Below are 16,506 nucleotides of genomic sequence, written 5' to 3' on the forward strand. Positions count from 1 at the left end.
CTGCCAACCTTTCAGCTGGTAGTTGAGCACTGAACTGTTTGTGGCACCCAGGGACCCCCTAGAGAAGACAGATATCAGTAAGTTCAGTGTTGTTGCTGCTCCCCTCATCTCTGCATTCCTTATTATTTTGATGAAATGCGTGTCCTTCAGGACTGCCAAGAAATGGTCTTATAGAAACTAACTCTGCCACGGCCACATATTGGAGACTTTTGCCTCATCTTCCCACATCTGACACAGCAGGTCTGGCATTTCTATTTCGTAGATAGTGGGCCATTGCCTTTTCCAAGCATCGAAGAACAATGCCACAGCTTACGAGACCCATTTCTAGAGCCCTTGCTATGGCGATAAATCCTTGTTAGGAGAGAGTTCCCCCATATCAACAAACTGTCCTTGACCCAACTTTATATTAAACTCCCCTTGACTCAGCACCTTCAGCACCCATCCTCAGCACACCCCCGTCCTGCTCACACAAGGCAGCCAGATCTTGCAGCTCCTTCAGTGTACAGTCCCTCCCCCCCTTACCACAACCAACACTTCCCCCAGTGGCTATACTGGTATGTGACAACTAAGTATCTGGACAAATGCATGGGCCGCTATCTCAGGACTCTGCAAAGGAAGTGGTTGGCAGTGGTAGGAAACCAGAACATAAAGTATAAACATTCCAGAGGCTGAAATTAAATGAGTCCAAATCATGTAACTGCATACCAGCTGTGCACAGAAACAGCTCCAAGAGAAGCACTCTCTCATATCAAATGGGATAGAGGGTCCATAAAGGAGAGAGGTGGGCAAGTCGGCAGGTGGGAAGAAACTTAAAACTCTGGAAGAACAGATTCCTTCTCTCTGACCAGAGTATGTAAGGGCCCAAGAGTGTGGAGGAAGCTCCATTACGTTTTCTCTCTCCCTGTCCGCTGTTGGCATTTAGTCAGTTCTGCCTCAAAGGGTGTGACTTTTCGAAAGCAGATCACCAGGCTAGTCTTCTGAGACGCTTCTTGACAGACTCATGCTGCCAACCTTTGGGCCGGTTGTGGAGTATTTTGGCCCCATAGGCAGAACCAGTCGCTTATGTGCACGACAGAATGAGGAGATTAAAGCCACAGGATTCCTACCAGTGGGCCAAGAAAGCACTCCTTCAGAGCTCAGAGAGCATCAGAGAAATAGAGAGAGGAAGCGGCACAAGAAAGAGATTCTTCAAACTTGCTATGAACTCCTGGTTCACCACCCATCCCCCCAGATGCATATGCCTTGCCCTGACCCTAAGAAGCACTATCAAATCCTTTAAGAGCCTCACTAGGGGTTACAACGCCATCAAGATTCCAGTCTGGGTGGCACTCATGTAGATTAGACCCGAGTATCACCGCAAAGGCTTCAAAAATTGAACAAAGATGTGAGCCACAGAATACAAAAACAGGACAGAACTTGCAGCATGAACATATCTGGGTCAATTGAATGCTAAAAAAAACAAAATTAACATTTTGTTTTTCCATAACATTTAAGCAAGACTTACAGTTTTGAAATCTTAAGACACGTATTTTAAAATGCTATTCTAATCATGCTCCAAGAAATATCAGGGACATTTTTTAAATACGTGGAAAGATAGTGGCTATTTGCAAATGAAAATTTTACATGCTAAAAATGCAATGCTAGCAATGAAAAATTCATTTGATAGTTTCAAAAGCAGAATGGTGATGACAGAGAAAAAAACTGAGTTGGAAGTAGATCAATAGAAAATATTTATTCTGAAAACAGAGAAAAAATACAGAAAAAGATGAGCAGAGCCTCAAAAACTAGACCAAAACCCTATTTCTTTATTGGAACTCCAGAAGACATGGAGAAAATGTGTGGTGCAGAAAAAAGTATTAGGAGAAATACTAACACTTTCCAAATTTGGTGAAAGACATGAACTTACAGATTCAAGAAGCTCAGCAAACCCCAATGAGTTAAATTTAAGGAATTATATACAGCAATAACATATTATTATGAAAATATTTTAAGCACACTATACGAATTCTTTTACAGTGACATGTAAAAAAGAAAACGGCGTACTGTGCTTATGACAATACCTGGGAGGGGGAAAATGCAGTTGACAAAAAAAGAAAAAATATATATAAAACATGCATTATTTGCATAAAAATATGATATATCATAATCAATGGCAGAATAACAAAGACCAAGAAAATACTCAGGAAGAAGTTAGACAGAAAACAACACATTTCAAATGGGAAAAATAATTCAAATAACTCTATAGTCATTATCAGAAGCCATGGAAGCCAAAAGATTGTGAAACAACATTTTTTCAACACAAAGAGGGAAATATTAATCTATATAGATATATAATTCTATACCCAGTCATACCTTTGGGAGTAAAGCAAAAGTAATGCCATTCTCAGGGGATGGAAAACTGAGAGAATTCATCACCACCAGACTTCTGCTAAATGAAACACTGAGAAAAGTGGTTCAGGTGGTAGACTTGGAATTTCATTCATATTTCAGGAAAGCAGAAAATGTGGGAACTATGTGGATAAATATACTATGTCAACACTGTAGTCACTGCACAACATGGCACTGGACATGCCTCTTTGGAAAGGTTTTCCAGTCTCTTGGAAATGCTTGGGAATACACTCTTGGTGGCAAATCATTATTAGAGAAAGGAATTAATTTTGACAATATCTGAGAGCTGGCTGTATTCAAGTCTGGTGAATAAACTGGAAAATAAATTTTTGGACCCAAAATAAGTCGTGGAAACAAAAAAATGAGTCTCAATTCCCATGTGGCCATGAGCCAGCTCTGAAGGCCTTCCCCAGAGAGGCATTTCAAGCACATCGGGAGCAATGTCTTCCTGTTGTTTTTGCTAGGTGCCATCGAGGGGATTTCTGAGTCACCGTGGCCTGGTGTGAAAGGAGAATTGTCCCCATAGGGTTTACTGGTGTGTAATTTTAACGGGAGCAGGCTGCCAGATCTTTATTCCTTAGAGCCTCTGGGTAGGTTCAAACAATTAACATTTCGGTTAGCAGCCGAGCACTTAACTTTTGTACCACCAGGGCTCCTTGGAGCAATATCAGTACCACAGAAGTTGGTATGAACCTTCCCATGGACCTTCTCTGAGAGATAATCCCTTGCTTAAGAACCAACTTTAGTTTTCATATATACTCATTCTGCATCAAGTCTAGGTAAGAATTAGAGTGCATCCTTGAGAGGACAATATTTTATATGTGGTCATCAACAAAATATGCCTCAAGGGCAAAGTTTAAGAATAAACCAAGGGATTTCCCATCAGTCCTTGGGACCTGAGAGGGTCTTCAGGAGGATTTTCTGAGACTCATGGAAAAGGAAGTAGTAGATGCTGCCTTCTTTTTACCACTTCCCTCCCAAACAAACAGGAACCACTGCTAAGATGTCAGGTGTCAAACCCAAACTCCTCTTCGCATCCTCTATGAAACTTGTATAGTAAGACCAGGAACCAGGTGTTCAGCTGTGTGAAGAGAAAAGAAAAATTTTTTTTTTTTTTTAGTATTTCCCATCTTCCAAAGTTTCGAGTTCCAGTGGAATCCTGTTATAAGTCACTAGATCAGCCCAGGACCTGGAAGACTGAAATTCCTGGTGCTCTGACAAGTGGGAGGGGTGGGGGGGGCACTGGGCAGAGCCTCCTTGACATCACTTGCCCCAAGAGGCTCTGGAGGCTGCTTCATGTTAAAAGTCAAAGGCCCTTCCGGCCCAGCAGAGTAAGAGCAGGGAAAGACTTTCTCCATTGAAAGAAGAGATGGGCTCAGGAGCTGCAGGTGTGAGACCATTCAGCTTTTTGGCTTCAGGGCATCCCGGCCGGCCCCAGTTCACCTTTACAACTGGGCCTTTATAGCCTCTCCACTTCTCTCTCCCTCCCAGCTTTCTCCCAGCACCATGGGCTGTGGCTTCTGCTAGTTTCAATGTTTCAGTAGCACCTCACCCCACTCAGAGGAGGCAGGTTTGCAGGGTGGGGGGCACAAACCCATAGTGCCGCTTAGGTGTCCTTCAACAGAAACTCTCTGGAGGGGACAAGTTGGCCTGACTGATCCTGAGACCCAGACAGAGGGAAACCCAGGGGGAGGGTCATTGGTTGAGGAAGTGTCAGCACCCTCAGGGTCATGTCCCTGGGGTCATGCCCAATTGCAGGAAAAAGGAATTAGCTCTGCAGCTTGGTGTGTTGACCATCCAGTATGAAGGCCCCGGAAGCCTCTGGAGAATTCTCAGAATTTAGTCTAGTCCAGCACTGGGGAAATCCTTACTGAATGAGAGCAGCCATATTCCTGGGGATCTTTATTCTAAAACTCTCAAAGCAGTTGATACAGTCTTAGGAGGTGGGAGATAAGAAAGCTTGGGGCCACAGAGGGACTGTGGCAAAAGAGGGAGGTTCCTATCACTCCCTCTGGGGTCTTGTTCAGGATTTTTTTTTTTTTTTTAATGCAACTTGGGCTCCAAACAGGCATTTATCGCTGAAGTTGTATTTATGATCCTTAACTCAAATCTGGAGTTTTGAGCTTATTTTGATGATTTCTTCTTTAGTCTATGGAGAAAGGAGTCTACTATAAGCCAGTGGTGAAAGTGCAGGAAATAAAGTCCCTAGTCCTGACCGGGGTCGGCTCTGCTGCACCCCAAACTAGGGGTGACCTCCCTGGGGAGCCCTTCTGAGGGAGAAAGGGGGTGCAGTGTGTGTACCTACAGTGTGGCCTCTGGGGCTTTGCCTTCTCCTCCCAGAAGTGCAACCTCGGGCCTCCACGTGCGGACCCAGAGTTAGAGGGTGACCTCAACTCTCCCACCTTTCCTGGGTCATCCTCTGGACCCAAGTCCCCATATGCCTCCTCTGCCCTCCTATCCCAGCATAAGCGCTGTGATCAGGCTCAGGTGCGTGCACTGGGTCTCGCTCTCTGTGACCTCAGGCTTCCCCTATTCTGGTGCGACCTGTGAGCCTGGTGGGTCTGAGTTCAGGGCAGGGCTGGGTGGGCTGGGACTGTCGCAAAAGGCTCCTGAAGCCAGCTTCATCCTGCTGCCCGCGAGCTTGCGGTGGGGCAGCCCTGGGCATCGCGCATCCCCCAGGGCGCCCCTCTCTGTGCAGCCCTGCCCCGCCCCCACCCCCCAACCACCCACCCTCCGCCTCAGGCCTCCTAGTTCTAGAGGCGCCTTTTCTTGATGCCCAGATGCAACTGGGCACCGCACCGCCCCGCAGAGTCAATCCAGCTAATGACCTCAACCTGAAATGCACAACTTTAAAACTGCTAGATAGGTGGGAAATGAAAAAAAAAAAGTAAATGTGAAACACTTAAAAAGAACAATTACAAAGGTGTCACATTATGTGGGACTGACTGTATTCTCACATCATAGACTCAAAGGAGGCTTGGTTGTATGTTTCTTTGCAAATAAGTCTTAGATAAGGGAACTGGTACCAGGAGTAGATACGCAGCGTGACTTCCGGAAAATGGAAAATCTGGGATTGATTAATTGGCCTGGATGAGGCTGAAAACAGTGATAACCGCGTAATATTTAATGATGACATCCTAGCAGTCTACAACATGCAGTGAAAATTTTTCTAAGTAAATTGGCACCAGAAATGGCCTTTAATCACTATACAAAATGGGTCAGTAGTTCAAGATCTCCCTAAGAAGAAGGAATCAACTCGATGGCCAAATGGTTTCAGGTTTGGGAGACCACTTTCAGGCAAGTTCCAGCAAACATGCAAAAAACAGATCATCTTAATCTTGTACATAGTCACCAAAGAAGAGAAAAATATGAGATGCTCTCCAACTTGATCCCTAAGACTACTTTAATATTGATACCGAATTAGAAAAGAAAGGTATAAGTAATTGAGATGCAAAACCCTACATAAAATGCTGGCAAAGAACTCCAGACAAGTGTAAACCATGTAATACGCCACGATCAAGGGGGTTTATTGTCAGCATGCAATCGAGTGAACATTAAACATTTAATAACTTAATCCACCACATGTGTAGGTTAAGGAAGAAAAGACAAGGCTCACATAAAGAGATGGCGAAAAGTAGTGATAAAATCCAATCACACTGAGACATAAGAACTCTGAGCAAACTAGGAACAAAAAAAGGAGTTCCCAAACTTGGAAAACTACAACTAGCATGATAGTTCATGGCGAAATGTGGGACATTCTCTTTAAAATTAATTAGCAATAAAACAAGGATGCTTTCTCTTATTATTTCTATGAAATATTTAACAATGGAGGTCGAAGCTAGAACGAAATGACAAGAAAAAGTATAACTGTTATTATTCATAGATTATACGAATGTCTTCACAGGAAATTTTTAAAAGCCATAGAAAACATTAGAATTAATACTAGTTAATCATAAATACAAAGTAAAAAATAAAGTGAATTTCTATGCCTCAGCATCAAGCCGGCTCTTTTGTAGCTTAGTGAAAGCAGAGGACACTGATAGGGAAACAGCAGGATCCAGGTGGGCTAGACAAGGAGGGGAGAGCACTATTTTACCCTAGGCTGGATTTATAAGCACAGATATGTGTGTTAGTTACCTAGTGCCGCCATAAGAAAAAAATAACACAACTGAGTGGCTTTAAAGAACAGAAATTTATTTTCTTACAGTTCAGGAGAGGCTCGAAGTCTGAATTCAGGGCACGGCTCATGTCTACTTCAGCTTCTAGCAGCTTCCAGCCACCCTTTGTGTTCCTGGCCTTGTAGATGCATCTGCTCCTGTCTGTGTCTATTCTGCTGTTTTTATAACTCAGAAGGGACTAGGTCTAGGACCCACCCTACACTGGTATGGCCTTATTAACATAATTTTAAAAATCCCCTATTTCTAAATTAGGTCACATTTACAGGTACAGTGGTTAGGATTTCAACATACCTTTTGGGGTTATACAATTCAGTCCATAATAGTGCCCTCACCAGACATTCTGGACTGAGAGTCCAAGCATGAGCTGCTGAGAGTGGTTCTGTTTTTTTTTCTATATTAGTTGACTGTAACTTGTATCAATGGTCACCCATATGAACTTTGGAGCAACTTATTATGAAGGACCTGGTCAACCTTTTTAACCATGTCCATTATGTGGAAAAACACACAGACTCCCATCACTGTAGCCTTGAGAAATTGATACGGGTGGAATGGGTTTGGGACCAAGACTTGCTTCATGGCCTTGATAACATGGCATAGCTGTCAGACGTCCACGTGGAGATGTCAGGTAATAATACTAACAGCTAACACTTACTGAGCACATGCACTGGTGTCAGGGGCTCTTGTAAAAGCTTCTCCTTAAGAGTTTTGCTCTGCATGATAGTCCTATGAGGAATGTGCCATTATAATGCCCATTTTACAAAAGAGGTCGATACAGAGAGTTAGGCTGACATTTGAATATACGAGTCTGCACCCAGGAGGAATTTGACTAGAGCTACAAAGCTGGCATCTTTAGCTACAGATAGACAGCAGTGGACTCACTGAGTCATTCTAGACAGAGGGTGTCAATAGAGAGAACTAAGCACCGAGCCCTAGGGCACCCTGACGCCTACAAGCTGGCCAGGTGAACCACAGCCAACAAAGCTCTCTGAAGGCCAGTGTGGTTCCTGGAAGGTGGCCTGTCCTTTCTCTAGGCCGAATTTCCCCACTGCCCCTCCCACCCGCACTGGCTTGTCCCCTTCCTAATGGCAGGGACAGTGTGTAACTTTCACCACTGCCCAAGATCCCAAGGTTACAATAACATTGGTATGGAAAGCAGAATGATGGAGTCAGGAAGCCTGGTGGTCACATGCAGCCAGCTGGAAAGAGAAAAGAGCAAATAAACAAGGGGAGAAGACCGTGAGCCAGAGGAGTGGGAGAAATGAAATATTTCCTGAGTGCCAAGTAAGGCTGGGCGACTGCTAGTGGCATGTAGTTCCTCATTTAAGCTTCAGAGGGACACAATGGGTGGAATAGACATTGTTACCACTTTCATCATGCAAACGCTTTATTATCTTTGATTTTAACAGTCACATGTTAACAAACCAGAAAACTGAGAAAAGTATAATAAAAGAATACATCTCATCAATTGCAGACTATAATGTTGCCTCAGAAGCTGCTCATTTTTGTTGCTGCTGTAAATATTGCACACAACCTTTGCCAAGTGAACAAGTTGTACAGGTGTACAAGCTATTGACAGCAATTACATTAATCAGCTGTGCAAACTTACCCTTATCAATGGGATTTTTCCACCACCATAAACTGAAACTCCGTGCTCTGTATGCAATAACACTGCTTTATTTCCTCCCTCCTGCCCCGTTAACCCCTAATAAACTTTCGTTACTATACATTTGCCTGTTCTTATAAAAGGCAGGTTTCTGAATCTGAAAGCTCTTGACAAGCCACAAGGGTGAATTCGTATGGTAGCAGAAGTTATTTGCAATACCTATGTCCTACTATGGACTTGGTTCTAGAATATATAAAGAACCGTTTATAAAGCAAAAACAAAAAAAAAGTCCAATAGATGAGGAAATACTTGAAAAGATTTCTGTATGGCCAACATACATTCATTAGTTATCAGAGAAACTCTTAACAAAATGTCACAATGTGATACTATCCCCCACACACCAGAATGGCTAAAATGAAAAAGATGGAAAATACCAACTACTAGGTAGAGCATGGAGCAAAGGGATCTCTAATTTACTGCTAGTGAAAGTGTAATTTGGTACAACCACTTTAAAAATGCTTTGGCCATATCTACTAAAGCTGTGAACACACATGTATCCTACGACCCAGCAATTCTACTTCTAGATACATACCCAATAGAAATGGGTAGATATGTTCAACAAAGCACATACTTCTAAGGAATGAACACTCTCATTCTGAAAGCCTAACTTTTTAAATTTTTCTTTAGATGAAGGTTTACAGAACAAACTAGCTTCTTACTAAACAGCTAGTACATATATTGTTTTATAACAACGGTTACCAACCCCATGACATGTCGACACTCTCTCTTCTTCAACTTAGGTTCCCTATTACCAGCTTTCCTGTCCTCTTCTACCTTCTAGTCCTTGTTCCTGGGCTAGTATGCTGCTGGAGCCTCATTTCGTTTTATGGGCCTGTCTAATCTTTGGCTGAAGGGTGAACCTCATGAGCGACTTCATTATTGACCTCAAAGGATATCTGGGGTCCATACACTCAGGGTTTCTCCAATCCCTGTCAAGTCAGTAAGTCTGGTGTTTTTTTTGTGAGTTAGAAGATTGTTCTACATTTTTCTCCAGTTCTGTCCTGAATGCTTCACATTCAAAGCATTATTCTCTGTCTGTTCTAAGGTGATGGCCATATATAATATGTTTATATAGAAAAGTCTAGAGCTTTCTCTGAAATTCAAGAGCAAATCTCTAGAGGCTCATGTGCTTATAGCTTCTGTTCCCTCTGGAGCTACTGCTTCTGTCTGTCCTTCTGCTGGGCTGCACCACATGGAACCAGTTATAAAATTCAACCTCATCTTATAAATTCACAGGAGTCCTACTCACACAAAATTTTTATTGGCTATGACAACAGGTGTGTAGAAAAGGAATAGAAGGGATTTCTATTGCAGCAAAGCAAAATCTTAAAATGAAATGGCTGGGAATGGCGGGCCTCCTTCTGTAAAAATGCTTTTCTATATGGAATATGGGAAAATGCAGTTAAGATATGGCTTATGCAAAAAGGCAAAAAGGAATGTTTGCAGCAATTTGGTAATCATTTAGATCACCTGTAAAAATATTTTCATCCTTTTTCTCATAGCTTGCAGGAAAAAAAATTCCAAAAGGATCACATACTTAAAAGTAAAATATGCCACCATAAAAATTTCAGAAGAAACTATGAGAGATTTTGTTTTGCTTTTTATTGGTAAAAGAGAAAGATTTTCTAAAAATCCCAAAGCTGTGAAGGCTAAAACTGGTAAGATATAGATACAGATCTTTGGCATAGCAAAAACTATATGAAGAAAGCAAAAATACAGGCAAAAAGCTGAAAAAAAAAATTGCAGGCTAAGGATTTGACTAGACATTTCTCCAAAGAAGATATAGAAATGGTCAATAATCACATGAAAAGAAGCTCAACCTCATTAGTCATTAGGGAAATGCGAATCAAAACCAAAACGCACTATTATTTCAAAACCACTAAGATGGCTCAAATCAATAGGATGGACAACATATGTGGTGAGGATGTGGAGAAACTGGAACCCTCATACATTGCTGGTGGACATGTGACACGATCCAATCAGTTTGGAAAACAGTTAAGTACTTGCTCAGAAAGTTAAACATAGAGTTACCATGCATAGCAATTCCACTCCTAGGTATGTACCCAGGAGAGCTGAAGCATGTTCACATAACAACTTACAAAAGAATTTTCATAGCAGCATTATTCATAAATACCCAAAATATGGAGAGAATCCAAATGTCATGAACTGATAGACAAGCTGTGGTATATTCGTAGACTGGAATATTAGTCATTAAAATACATGCAACAATATGGACAAACTTTGAGAACGTTATGCTAAGTGAAAGAAGCCAAACAGAAATGACCGCATGGTGCGTGACTCCATTTATATGAGATGTCCAGAACAGACAAACCAACACAGACAGAAAGTAGATTAGTGGTTGCTACGTCTTGGACGAAAGGAATAATGAGGATGACTACTAATATGTAGGGCATTTATTTACAGGGCACTGAAAATATCGTGAAGCTAGACAGTGGTGATTGTTGCACAACTCTGTCCATATACTAACAACCACAGAATTGTGCACATTTCAAAGGGCAATGTTATGGCGGGTGAATTATCTCTCAATAGAAATATTTCTGACTCCTAAAAGACTAACTTTTCAATTCAATATATAGAACTTATAAATCAGTAGGGGAAAAACAACCCAACTTTACCATGTCTCTTTCCAACCAAAGTGAAGGGGGTACATTCAGTTAGTACACTTTATTTTTGTCTCTCTCTTCATTATAGAAGTTCTGTTCTCATTTTATATAACTTTAAGTTATACAAGTACTAGTCTCCATTCCCTTATCCCTGTTTTCACTATTGTAACTACATAAAGAGAGCAGTACCATGGTTTTTATAAAAACCCACCCACTCATTCATTCACTCAAATCAGTTTTGAGTGCTTCTTAGGTGCTAGGAACCAGGATACTCTTGCAACACAGCAGAGAAGCTCCTGCCTGCACGGGCCTTCTATTTGTGTGGAGCAGTCAGATGATAAACCAGCCAAACAGCATGGAATGTTACCTAACATCAGGGAGGAGGCGTGTGATTTTGGAGGTGTCCCAAGCTGTGTCTCTCTCGTGAAGAGTTCTCTCTTTCCTCTAAACCCAGTGAAAAGTACACACTTCGAAGGCACTGTGGGGTCGATAAGTGTGAAAAAGAGATTTCATTTCAGTTTCATTGTGTTGGTTTCACCTGCTACTCTGTCAGCATTTTTTTAAACATTATTCTGCAGCTAATATCAACCCCTCTCCAAAAAAAACACTCTTGCCATGCAGTTGATTCCGACTCACAGCGACCCTATAGGACAGGGTAGGGCTTCCAAGGAGTGGCTCATCTTAGGACACAAATAACTCCTGCTTATGAGAATCCGAAAGCTGTTCAGTGTGGATGTGTGAGGGACTCAGCAACACTTACGGTAATTTCCCAGTAGGTGGGCTGCAATAGTGTGAGCATCAGGAGTAACGAACCCCATGTGCACTTTGCATCCTTCCACAGATTATGACACAACAAACATTCCCTCCTCATCGTCCTGCATCTTGTAAGAGAACAGAGGGAACCGTTAGGCAGGACCCTTTGAAAACGCAGGGCAAGAAATTTTATTGAAACATTAAATTCAACATAAAATCTTTCTGCATTTTCTTTCCTTCCCTACCTCATTTCAGAGAGGTAGTTGGACTCACAGAGTTGAATCCCTGAAGCCTGGAGACTCTGAAGAGTCTATGGTAAAAGCCTCAGCTCACTGGATTAATCACAGTGAGTGAACTGGAACCCAGGGGAAGAGTGGGAGTCAGACAGCAGAGTCCTAGACATTAGGAAGGGGTGAGGTCTGCTTCTTGATAAAGCCCTGGGGTAAGTGGCAGCACCTCAAAGGGTGATGCAGGCACGTAAGTAGACAGACTCCCTTATGGCGTTCCCAGCCCTGCCAACGTTCTCATGCTCCAGCTGGGAAAGGAAGCTGCAGAGGCAATGCTTCTAGAGAGATCACCCACATAGACTGGGGCAATGAGTGTGTTAAAGCTCTTCTCCAAACCTTGGTCCTTCATTAGACTCCAGGAATTACTGCATATCTGGGTGAGGGGCACCCTAAAAATAAACCAACACGGAAAAAAAAACAAAGCCCTAAAAATAAGTAAGGTTAAAATTTCACCCCAATTTTGTAAGCCAAGAGCTCTGAGTTGGAATTCAGTTGATTGAAAGAAATATCATGTTTTCTTGCACACATGAATTTGTGCAGATTCACAGTTACGGTTCATATTATTCATTCATCCATGGAGCCACCAAAGATTTACTATACAATAGCTACATGTGAGACCCTATGGCAGTTGCTCTTGATGATGAAATGACTCAGAGAATTTCCCTCAATGCCTGGTGAGAGAAACAGCCAAGTTAACAGTTGTATCAGTCATGTATTGCTCTGTAACAAATGACCCCAAATTGTCGTGTCTTAAAAGAGCAACAATTTACCAGCTCACAATCTTTCAAGTTGTCAGTTTGGAGCTCTTCTGATCTGGGTCAGCGTCAGTGGCTCACAACACGGCTTCCTCATGTGTCTACAATTTGCTTCCAGGTAGCTGGGAGCCAGTTCATAACATCAAGTCAGTGAAACCACTAGATCCTCCCTCCATTGGTCTTCCATCATCTAGCAGGCTAGCCTGAGGATGTTCCCATGAGTTCTCAGGGTTTAAGAGCAACAAAAGGGAAGTCTCAATGTAAAGTCTTCCAACTCTCTCATTTTATCAGGTTTTCTACCATCCCAATGTCCAAAACAATAATGTCAGCCCCAACTAAGGGATGGAGAAAGACTCCTACTGCTAATGAAAGGCGCTCCAGAGTCTCATAGAAGGCATGGGCACAGAGAGAGGATAAATGTGTAGACATTTCTTACATCAACCACAACAGGTAAATGCAATTGTGTTTTATACTGTGGTAAAGGGTTTTGCAGGTACAATGGAGTAGGGAGCAAGAAGTGAACAAATCTACCAGGAGGATATTTAGGGAAGAGCACAACCAGGAACTGATGCCTCAACCAAGTTGGGAATATGATTGGATAGTTAAGGGGTGAAAAAAGGCCCGGGTCCAGGAAGCCCCATGTCTTCTCCAGAGAGAAGTCTGAGGAGACAGGCTGAAGCCACTGAGGCATTTGGTACATTTGTGACCAGATGCAGATCATCTTTTGTTCTACTGTTTTCCAACCACTCGTCCCTATTTATAGTTTGGAGTCATACAAGAGTAGACCCTAGCATTTCCCTGTTGAAACTGTTATTTTCCTCTGAGAAGTCATCACCACCCCAACGTTCTTAATTGCTTCCTCAAATGCTGCTTCCATTTACCAGCTCCTTTTCTATATGGGCTCCAGAGTGAAAGCAGAGCCTGGAAGATGCAGAGGTCATGGACTTTCCCCAAGTCAACTCCTAAACCTCCCATTCTGGCTGACCACAAATTCCTGAGTCTTAGCATTTTATGGTGAGCTCATAAGCCCAATCTGTTCCAATGGGGTCAGTTCTCTTAACCACCATGCTTCACCAGAGAGTAGGCCATAAGATGGGATGGGAGAGAAAATCTTCTAGTCACGGGGAAGAGCCTGTGTGAAGCCTCAGAGGCTAAGGAGACCTGAGAGGTGTTCAGAGTGGACATTGTATGACCAGGGCTGGAGAGACATGATTCCAAGAGAGTCAAATGAGAAGTTTTGGGCAAATCAACTCCTGATCACACTGTAACGATTCCCTGTACTCTCTCTCTCCCCACCAAGGGATAGTAACGACATGGAGTGCAGAGAAAAGTTGCAATTCCTTTTTTATATCTAAGCCCCCTTTTCCCAGTCTGGGACTGGCAGTATTCAAGCTCCTACTTGAACTGTTTCATATTTTTGTTTTTGCTGTGTTTCTGTTTAAAGCGGGCCCATGGAACTAAGCAATGTCAGGAATGATGTCACACAGGGTTATGGAAGTTCACGCTGATCTCACCTACTCTTTTGGAGAGGGTGTCGATCTGAGGTCCTGTGGGAGAGCATCTGAAACTACTCTATCACGGAAATTCCGGACTAAACCGGGGTCCCCAAGTCACCAAACGGTCATGCATCGTGAAGAACTGGGAAAAGGGATAAAGATCCTTCAGAACATCATTATGATTGAACTTCTTCACCCAGAGAGGAGGAAACAGTGATACAGAAGGAAGAGGCCTTTCTCTAAGACTCTAGATAAGGGTGAGAGGAAAAATTGTCCCAGACTGATGTGTGTTATGGAACAAAGGGTCTGGTTTCCACCAGAAAAGAGAGCCATGATAGGACAAGATGAAGGAATTGGGAATGGATAAGGTCATAAGAAGGAGCGTCCTGAGAAAGCATTTCCTGTCATTTGGTGGGCAATTAACCAAATTCTTATATCAATAAGAAATGTAGGAATAAGTGAGGGATCAAGCTACAGAATTCATTGGGAGTTCGAGAGCTTTCCAGGCACTCTGTTGTTTAGGATCTGTACCTGGTGGAAAGGAAGGAAGCCAGTGGCCAACTAGGGCAGAGAGTATAGGATGGGGGAAAGGGTGGTTAGAGAGAAGCGTACTTATTATATTTTCTAATGACATGATATTAATGTACTATGTGAAGAATTAAGAAAATATTTCAGGAGGTTCTGGGAGTGAGAAGTTGAAGGAGCCCAGAGCCCACATCATTGAGGGCAGAAGATGGCTTGCAGACTCCTCCCCTAGATTCAGGAACTCCCCTTCTCCTCCTATGTCTTCTCCCCACATCTCCCGAAGGGCCTAAAAAAACTCTCACAGCAAAGAGAGCTATAGAATTTTTTTACATTCCTACTTTTCTTAACCTGAATTTTGTCTAGGATCTTTAATTTGCCACTCCTTTCAGGGCAGTTTTGTTGCCCTCTCCACTACCATTATTTTTGCTACCCCCCACCACTACTGTAGTGCTGCCCTCCACTGGCCCTATTTCCTTTTGCTTCCTAGGTTTCTAACTGGCCTCTAAAACCCTCTTGAGAGATCCCCTGCTGCAACTTCTGTCACGGAGTTTGCACTCCACTCCCAAGATGCTTCCATCTCTTTCTTCCTTAACTCGCCAATCCTACCTTCATACTCAGGAAAATACAGACCCTTATGTTCACATATACAACCCACCCACACACACAGTTGATGTGGTTGTGTCTTGGCTACTGAGATTTGTACCATCGGACTCTCAAATATGGACATCTCTTTCTGCCTCACACTGAAAGAGTATTTCCCATAATGACATGGTGAGAGCTTTCTGTTCAGGGAAAGGCAATCTTAAAGGAGAAGCTTTAAATTATACATAAATATACAAATTTTGCTCTAAGTATAATTCTTTGAATAAAAGGTCTTCCCTTAATGGCCACATAAACCAGAGACGCCATCAGCCTAAAACCAGAAGAACTAGGTGGTGTGCAGCTACAGTCAATAACTGCCCTGACAGAGGATACTTGCAAGTTATAAAAATGATGGTACCCTCTAATACAGCCCTTATACTGAAAGAAAAGACCAATATGAATGTCAGAGATACTCTGAAACTTGCTCTTGAACGTAAAGTAGCTAAAGGAAATGAAAGAAATGAGGAAGTAGAAGAGCTGAAGAGAAGATTTCAAAGGGCGGCTCGAGAAGACAAAGTATGATAATGACATGTGCAAAGACTTGGCGTTAGAAAAACAAAAGGGAAGAACATGCTTGGCATCTCTCAAGCTAAAGGAACTGAAGAAAAAATCCAAGTCTCGAGATGCAATAGTGAAGGATTATACAGGCAAAATATTGAACAACACAGGAAGCATCAAAATAAGATGGAAAGAATACACAGGGTCACTGCACAGACACACAGACACAGACACACACACACACACACACACAAAAGCATGGGTCGATGTTCATCCATTTCAGGAGGTAGCATGTCATCAAGAACTGATGGTATTGAAGGAAGAAGTCCACACTTCACTGAAGGCATTGGCAAAAAACAAGACTCCAAGAACTGACAGGTACCAATTGAGATGTTTCAACAAACAGATGCAGCACTGGCCGAATAATCTAGCCATCCGATTGGAAGAGATCCATGTTTGTGCACATTCGAAAGAAAGTGATTCAACAAAATTCAGAAACTATCAAACAATATCATTAATATCAAAACTCAGTAAAATTTTGCTGAAGATCATTAAAAAGAAGTTGCAACAGAAATTCAAGTCAGATTCAGAAGAGGATATGGAATGAGGAATATCATTACTGATGTCTGATGGATCTGGGCTGAAAGCAGAGAATACCAGAATACCAGAAAGATGTTTCCATGCGTTTTATTGACTA

At 42.4% G+C, this 16,506-nt stretch overlaps 1 long non-coding RNA gene across 3 annotated transcripts in view; it reads right to left on the reverse strand.

Annotated features, from left to right (window-relative positions):
* Window positions 1–7,464: 7,464 nt before the first annotated feature.
* LOC135229562 (uncharacterized) overlaps window positions 7,465–16,506 on the reverse strand; it is a 97,125-nt gene continuing 88,083 nt past the window's right edge. For 2 of the 3 annotated variants that reach the window (XR_010320253.1, XR_010320251.1), the window contains exon 4: window positions 7,783–11,734. This is a non-coding gene — a long non-coding RNA (uncharacterized LOC135229562). Of the gene's footprint in view, window positions 7,763–7,782; window positions 11,735–16,506 lie in introns of those variants that run through there. The other variant, XR_010320252.1, reaches the window with a different exon arrangement.

The sequence above is a fragment of the Loxodonta africana genome, unplaced genomic scaffold (genome assembly GCF_030014295.1).
Source record: "Loxodonta africana isolate mLoxAfr1 unplaced genomic scaffold, mLoxAfr1.hap2 scaffold_394, whole genome shotgun sequence".
In the NCBI taxonomy this organism is placed as follows: domain Eukaryota; kingdom Metazoa; phylum Chordata; class Mammalia; order Proboscidea; family Elephantidae; genus Loxodonta; species Loxodonta africana.